Raw genomic sequence first — 7,741 nt, forward strand, 5'->3', positions numbered from 1 at the left:
ACCCTTTGTATTCCCCTGTTTGTAACTTTTGGAATGAAAATGTTTGCATTCTTGAATGTTGGAAGTGTCTAACTTACTTTTCATTTGTACGGAGTACATTTGCATTCAATTTTTTACTTAGCTACCATTCACATAACATGAAATTTACATTTCAGTCATTTTAAAGTGTACAATTCAGTGGCAATTAGCACATTTACAGTATCATTTGGTCATCATCATTACATAGTTTCAAAGCATTTTTATTATTTTTTTATTTTTCAAAGCATTTTTAATGACACCAAAAGCAGGTCTATGAAGTCATTATTATGTTTTTAAGGCCCATTTAGCTAATACACATAACTAACTCATTTAACTATTGAATATTTTCTTTTGTTTTTTGTCTTTTTGAGACAGGGTCTGATTATGCAGTTCAGCCTGGGCTTGAGCTCACTTTGTAGCTGAGGCTGGCCTTGAACTCACAATGATCCTCCTGCCTCAGCCTCCTGAGTGCTAGAATTACAGGCGTGCACCACTATGCCTGTCTTCCCATTTTTTAATATCCTCTTTGATCATAGTTTTTCAGAACAGTATAGTTTTTATTGCAGAGGACTTTAACTTCCTTGGTTAGGTTAATTACTAGATATTTAATTTTTCTTGATGCTATTGTGAATGGTATTATTTTCCTAATTTTTTTCAGTGAATTCATTCTTGGTGTATAGGAACACTATTGATATTTAGGTGTTGATTTTTGTATCCAGGATACAAAAATACTGAATTTCATTATTAATTCCAGGAGACTTTTGGTGGAAATTTTTGTGCCTTCTATGTAGAATATCATGTCATTTGCAGAATGATAACTTGATTTCTGACTTTTCTATGTATATCCCTTTTATTTCTTTCTTTTATCTGATTTCTATTGCTTAGGTTTAGTATTATGTTGAACACGAGTGGTAATAGTGGACATTCTTGTCTTATGCTAGATTTTACAGGGAAAGTGTTCAGTTTTTCTTCATTTAATATAATGTTGGCAGTAGGTTTGCCATAAATAGCTTCTTTTAGATTGAGATAAGTTCTTTCTAAGCCTATTTTCTTCAAGAGTTTTTAATCACAATGGATTTGGATTTTGTCAAAGGCTTTTTCTATGTCTATTGAGACGATCATGTGATATTTGTCCTTCCTTCTGTCCTTCCATTTGCAAAAGCTCTATCATGAATTACATTTATTGGTTTGTGTATGTTGAACCATCCTTACATCCCTGGGATGAAGTCTACTTGGTTGTGATGTATGATCCTTTGGATGATTCATTACATTCTGCTTGCCATTATCTTGCTGAGGAGTTTTGGGGCCTACATTCCTTAAAGAAATTAGTCTGTAGTTTCTCTCTCTCTCCCTCTCTCTCTCTCTCTCTCATTGCCTGTCTCAGTAATTTTTCCATTAAGAAAACATTTGATTAGTACATTTTTGCAGAGCATAATAATTACATTTATCATGGGGAGTTGGCACATGTACATAATACATCTTAATTATTTTTAAAAATTCCCTACTCCTCCCCTACAGCCCTGCTTCTTCCAACTCTTGGTCCTCTTTCCATTTGCAAAAGTTCCATTTTAATCATTTTCCCCCTTCAATTCTCATAGTTTTTTTGTATATGAGAAACTTAGATAGATAGATGATAAATAGATAGATGATAGACAGATAAGATAAATAAACAGGAAGAAGGGAGAGCTTTGCCAAATGGATAAGGAACAAGAGATGGATGGGAGAGAGGAGTGAAAAGACCCTTGTCTGGTTTTGGAATCAAGGTTATGGTAGCTTCCAGAAATGACTTTGAGCGTACTCCTTCTCTTTCTATTTCATTAAAAAGTTTAATGGGTATTGGTGTTAGAGCTTCCTTGAAGTTCTTACAGAATTCAGCAGTGAATCTATCCGATCCTGGGCTTTTCTGAATTAGTAAGTTTTTATTACTGCTTCAATTTTGTTGCCTGTTACTGGATTATTGAGGTGTTTTATATCTTCTAGGTTGAGCTTTGGTAATTCATATGTATCTAGGAGTCTATGCATTTCTTCTGAATTATCCAATTTACTGAGGAACAGGTTTGCAAAGTAGTTACTGATGATCTTCTGGATTTCTGTAGGGCCCCTTGTGGGCCCAGTGGTGACAAATATGGGCTTGACTGTCCAGGGTCTCCAGAGCGCTTGGTTGGTGCCCTCTGAGCTGCGGGGCCACAAGCTCAGTCCCTGTGTGGGCCCTGAGGCTAGACTGACAACTCGACCTAAGGACCCAGCCCTCAGCTCAGTAGAACCAACTCACCGAGCCTCAGGCCCTGTCAGAGGCTGGGAAACAAGGAGCATAATTTCTTTTTTTTAGAGTGTTGAATTTTTCTGGCGGGTTCATTTTTCCTCCTAATTAACAAATAGTGAAGTTACTTGAATTCATTTTATCCCTTTTAAAACTTCTTTTTGATCTTTGTTATGATAGATTTGGGGCTGATTTACTTGATGGCCAACTGTGTACCACTATGAAGGTCTCAGCATTCTGAGGAAATGAGCCAATGCCCCATGTCAATGCTGGTGAACCTTTCAGAGCTTTTGATGATACAAAGAGCTCACTGCAGCATACATGCCATAGGTTCGCCATCATTGTGCCTAAGTGAGACGCTTCTCCTGCTTTGGTGGGAACACAAGCGATTCCCTATTACCATCCCAGAGTGAAATCCAGGAAAAATGTTTTTGTAGTGAGGATTTAACTCATGAGCTCGAGCGCACTAACCAAGTACTCCATCACTGAACTACAACCTCAGCTATTATTTTTCTATTTTGAAACAAACTCTCACTAAATTTCCTTAACTGAACTCGCAATCCTTCTGCCTCAGTCTCCCCTGTAGCTGGGGTTTCACTTGTATGCCACCACCCCGAGGATGGTCCAGGAAAATTTTTGTTTGTTGCTTTCCATTGGTCTTTTTCCCTCTTAATGGAGATTTACACTCTCCTTGTCGAATTGCAATCCAGATAGACACATATCTGAACTTAGTTAAGGACTGGAAAGATTTCCTGTGCAGATCTCTGAGGTTTTCTCAGAGATATAATCCCATTTTCTCCAATCCTCTCTTCTGAAAAAACCAGCCTCCTCAACATTTGCAGTAGTTGGGTTCGCCGCATTTGTTTATTTCTCAGGGATTCCAGTTGTCCAGTGTCTGAGAACTACTGATTTGGTCCAGTTTCCTGGTTCAGTTTTCTGGTTGTTAGGGTGGCTGAGCAATTCCTGTAATATGTAGTCCTTCCTGGCTTGGTTGTGGCTTTTCATTTTGATCTGTTTTCCTAATTGCTACTTTTGGGGGTGGGGGTGGGCCGCGGTGGGGGGGTGGCGCCTGGGGACCAGGAAAGCGGCCGGGCTGCGCCTCGGCCTGAGGGGCAGGGGTTCCGCTGAGGGGATGAAAATCCGCCGAGGGGAAGAAATTCTGTCAAGAGAAATTCTGCAGAGGGGAAGAAATTCTGCCGAGCGGCAAGAAATCCGCCGAGGGGAGGGGCCGGGAACAAAAGGCCCGGGGTGCCCGGGGAGGGGCCGCCACGGAGGGCGAACAGTAGGCGACAGTCAGGGCCGGGCCTCCGACCGCGCACAGCTCCCCGCGCCCGAGACGCGCGTTTCCGGCTCGCATGCGTTTCCGGCTCGCACGCGTTTCCGGTCTCGCACGCGTTCACCTGGGACTCCGGAAATCGCTGCGGCAGGCACTGCGCTCCAGCCTCATTTGCTGGGCGTGGGTGGTGAGTGGCGGGTGGTGGGCGGCGGTGGCCGAGGAAGTGAATTTATTTTGTTCCTTCACAAAGCCTGGACCGGCGGCACCTTTCACGCCAGGAGAATCCGGCCGCGGACACCTCCTCGGCTGCCACTGCGTTGTGTGCATGAGGCGACACCTCGGGCCGGGGCAGTAATCGTTGCACAGGAAATGTACCGCCCCGAGTGTCTTGCTGCTGTGATGAAATGCAAATTTAAATAAAAGAACACGTGTGTTCTCCGGGAATATTGACCTGGGTGTTACATCACCAGCAGCCAATCAGTTGCTACTTTTTCTTGAGCTAGTGTCTCACTATGTAGTTCAGCCTGGCTATGAATTAGCTATATAGCACAGGATGGCCTTGAACGCTGGGCGATACTCCTGCCTCAGCCCTCCGAGTACGGATTACAGGCATGTATCATCACACCTGGCACTACATTTTTTTTTTTTTTTACTACTTTTTTGTGTTCCATTTGGTGTGTCCTCTTCTGTAAATTGCATGTTGTTATGGTTTAGATCTAAAATATCCCCCCAAAGTCTCAAGCGTTCAAAAGCGAGGCCTTTTGAAGGTGACTTGTTCTTGAGGGTGCTGTAGGTATCAGCAGATTAACCCGTTGATGACTTCCTAGCTGAATGTGCAGTCAGGAGTTGGGCCTCCTGGTGGGAGGATGTGGATCACTGCCTGGGAGGATCTCTTTTTGTCTTTGGTTCTTCTTTCTCTCTCTGGTTCACGGCTGCCCAGTCTTAAGCGCTGTCCTCCACCATGCCCTGGGACCATAGCCAGTTCTGCCTTGGAGCTAGCTGGCCATTGACTGATTCCTTTGAAATCAGGTGCCAAAATAAACTTTTCCTTTTTAAATTGCAGGTGTCAGGTATTTTGTCCCAGTGACAGTACACCGAATAAGATAGACCAGTAGGTTGTTGTTACCCTGACTGTAGCTGAACATGTGATTCAGAAGCCTTTGGAACTGGTTTGTGGGAAGAGTTTGGAAAAGTTTGGAGAATCAGGCTGGAGAAGGCCTACAATGTTGTGAGCACAGCTTGATCAGCAATTCTGTTCAAGGTTCAGAAGATAAGAATGCTAATAGGAATGTGGACAGTAAAGACAAGGCCCAGGAAGTTTCAGTTGGGAGTGAGAATTTTTTGTGAGTTGGACTAGAGGCTGTGTGTGTTATACTCTGTCAAAAAACTTGCCTACATTTTGCCCATGTACCAAGACTTTACAGTAGGCAAATTTTAAGGTCTGTGAACTACTTGATCTGTGGAGGACATTTCAGGGTGCCCCAACATTCAGGCTGTGGCATGAATACTGCTGGCTGCTGCTAGGCAGATTTATAGTGAGAATAAGAATCAAAAAAGAGAGCAGAAAGATGTGAAAATTGTTCCAGTCGGCCAGAAAAGAAGCACCTGTAAATTGGGATCAAGAAGAATTAGTGAAAAGATTAGCGTCATTTTTAAAACCCAAGTACTTTGTATTGGGACAATAGGAAAGATCCCCTGAGAGCATCTCAGGAATTGTCCAGACCCCACCCCATTAGTGGCTCAGTGTATAAAAGGGTTAATGACTTTGACAGACTGCTTTGATAAGAGTCCCAGAGCACTCACACAAGGCCATCTAGGGAAGTGTTTTCCCAAATTCAGCCATCCAGGAACTCAGAGGCTGCTGCAGCCATGGAGGGATGGGGGACAGCTACTGCTTAAATTAGTAGCGGGCAACACTGACATCATCCACACAGTGCTAGTTCTGGAGGCATGCAGATTGCAAACGTTATGAGGTCACAGGAGCTCACACCCACATTTCAAAGGAAGGCCATAGCGGCCAGACAATGTGTCCCTTAAAACAGTGATGCATGAAGCTGTGAAAATGAAGTGTGTAGTGGAGAGCCCAAGAAGTTGGACATAACCAGGAATACCTGTCGAGGAAAACTGTAGGCAGTGAGCAGAACCAGCTCAAGAGAGGCCTTGAGGGCTACAACCAAGGCCATACAGACAGAGCTGATGAGCCTTTTGGAAATCATGTCTCACTGCAACTTGCCCCAGGTGCTGGACATGGAGCTACAGGATTTAATGTCTGCCCTGCAAGTTTTTGATTTTGCTTTGATCTCATTCCTTTCTATCCCCTAATTCTTCTCTTTTTGGAATGGGGATATTTATCCTATGCCATTGTATATTGGAAGTATTTAATTTCCTTTTTGATTGTTACAGGGCTTACACCTAAAAATTTGCTTTGAGTCTCAGTGACTTTGAATAGTTTTTTCAGCAATGCTGGAATTGTTGACTTTGGTGACTCTTAGAGATGGACAGATGCGTTTTGCATAACGAGATGAACATGAGCCATTTTGGGCTGGGGCAAAAGGTTATGATTTCTTAGTTACTTTTCTCATTGCTAAGACAGAATACCAGATACCTGAAGTTAAAGGAGGAAAGGTTTATTTTGGGTCACAGTTTGTAGAAGTTTCATTCCATAGTCAGTTGGCTCCAAGGCAAGGTAGCATGGCAAAGGAGCATCACAGAGGAAAAACAGTTCGTGGCAGAGCAGGCAGGCAGCAGGGAAGCAGCAGCAAGTCTCTCTTTTCCTTTTATCCCATCTAGGGTACAAGCCTTTTGCGTGGAGTCACTCGCTTCCAGAGTATGTCTTTCCGCTATCCACACCCAGAACTATGATAAACCAATTAGTGGGCTAACCTAGTACCACACACCTTTAATCCCAGTATCACATATCCTAGATCCAGCCACCCCTGAAGAGCCCCTCCTACGAATGCATGAGGCCTGAGGGGACATATAGATACAAGCCATAACAGTTTCAATCTAAAACGTCCCACAAAAATCTCTCAGGCTTTTCAAAGGTGATTTTGTTATGAGGGCACTATATACATCAGTAGATCAATCCGTTGATAAATTCGTAGCTGAGTGTGCTGTTAGGATGCAAGGACTGGCTGGGGTTGAGTCACTGGAGGGCTGTGACCTGGAAGAGTGTATTCTTATTTCTGGCTGTTCCCTTCTCTCTGCCCATTTCCTGGCTACCATGGATTAAACAGCTTTCCCCTGCCATACTGTTCCACCACCACATTTCTATCTTGGAGCCAGCCAACCATGGGCTGAACGCTCTGAAATTGTATCCCAATTTCCTTTCTTACTTTAAATTGCAAGTGTTGAGTATTTTGTCCCAACCATGGGAAAGGGATTAATATATCTGTCAATCTCCTTTTTAAAAAAAAAAAAAAAAATCAGATTTTATTGGTAAATTTTAGATATACATAATGACCACATTCATCATAGACAATTTGTACCTGTACATGCTACAATTTGGTGTTTATTTGCCATTCCCCTCCCCTCCCTTTAACCCCTCCTTCCCCTCCCCATTTATAAAGCTTTGTTTCCATGTTTTCCTTCTTTTCTTTTTAAAATTTTTTCCTTCTTTCCCCTGCTCCTCTCCTTGTTCCCTTCCCCATTTGAACATTTTCTTACTATTTCACAATACCTATTACACATTCTCGTCCTTATTTATATTTTTGGCTTCTCACACCAGAGAAACAATGCAGTATTTACACATGTATATGTGATTTATTTCACTTAACAGTATGGATTCAAGCTGTCTATCTCCTTTGTATTTTCTCTTGTTATATTCTCTTTTACCTATTGATTTTAATTGTCCTTAATAGTCTCTACATATTAGCCTTTTATTTAGTAAGTGTCTTCTCTAAATTTTTGTCATGCCATTTCACATTTTTTGGTTTCACTTTGTTAAAGATGACTGTTTACCAGAAGTTTACATTTTAATGTAGCCAAAAATGGAAATGATTTCCTTTTTCTGTTCCCTTTGGTTTTCTGTTTAAGAAAATACCCTATGGCTAGAAAAACACAATATCTTGTATTTGCTTCTAAAAACTTAATGTTTTTAAATTTCTTTTGAACATGTAGATTTTTAATTCTTAAGGAATTTGTTTTTTGTGAGTGACATAAAGGAGCTGACTTTATTTTTTGAATAT

The sequence above is a fragment of the Chinchilla lanigera genome, unplaced genomic scaffold (assembly GCF_000276665.1).
Source record: "Chinchilla lanigera isolate Chin_1 unplaced genomic scaffold, ChiLan1.0 scaffold00040, whole genome shotgun sequence".
NCBI lineage: Eukaryota > Metazoa > Chordata > Mammalia > Rodentia > Chinchillidae > Chinchilla > Chinchilla lanigera.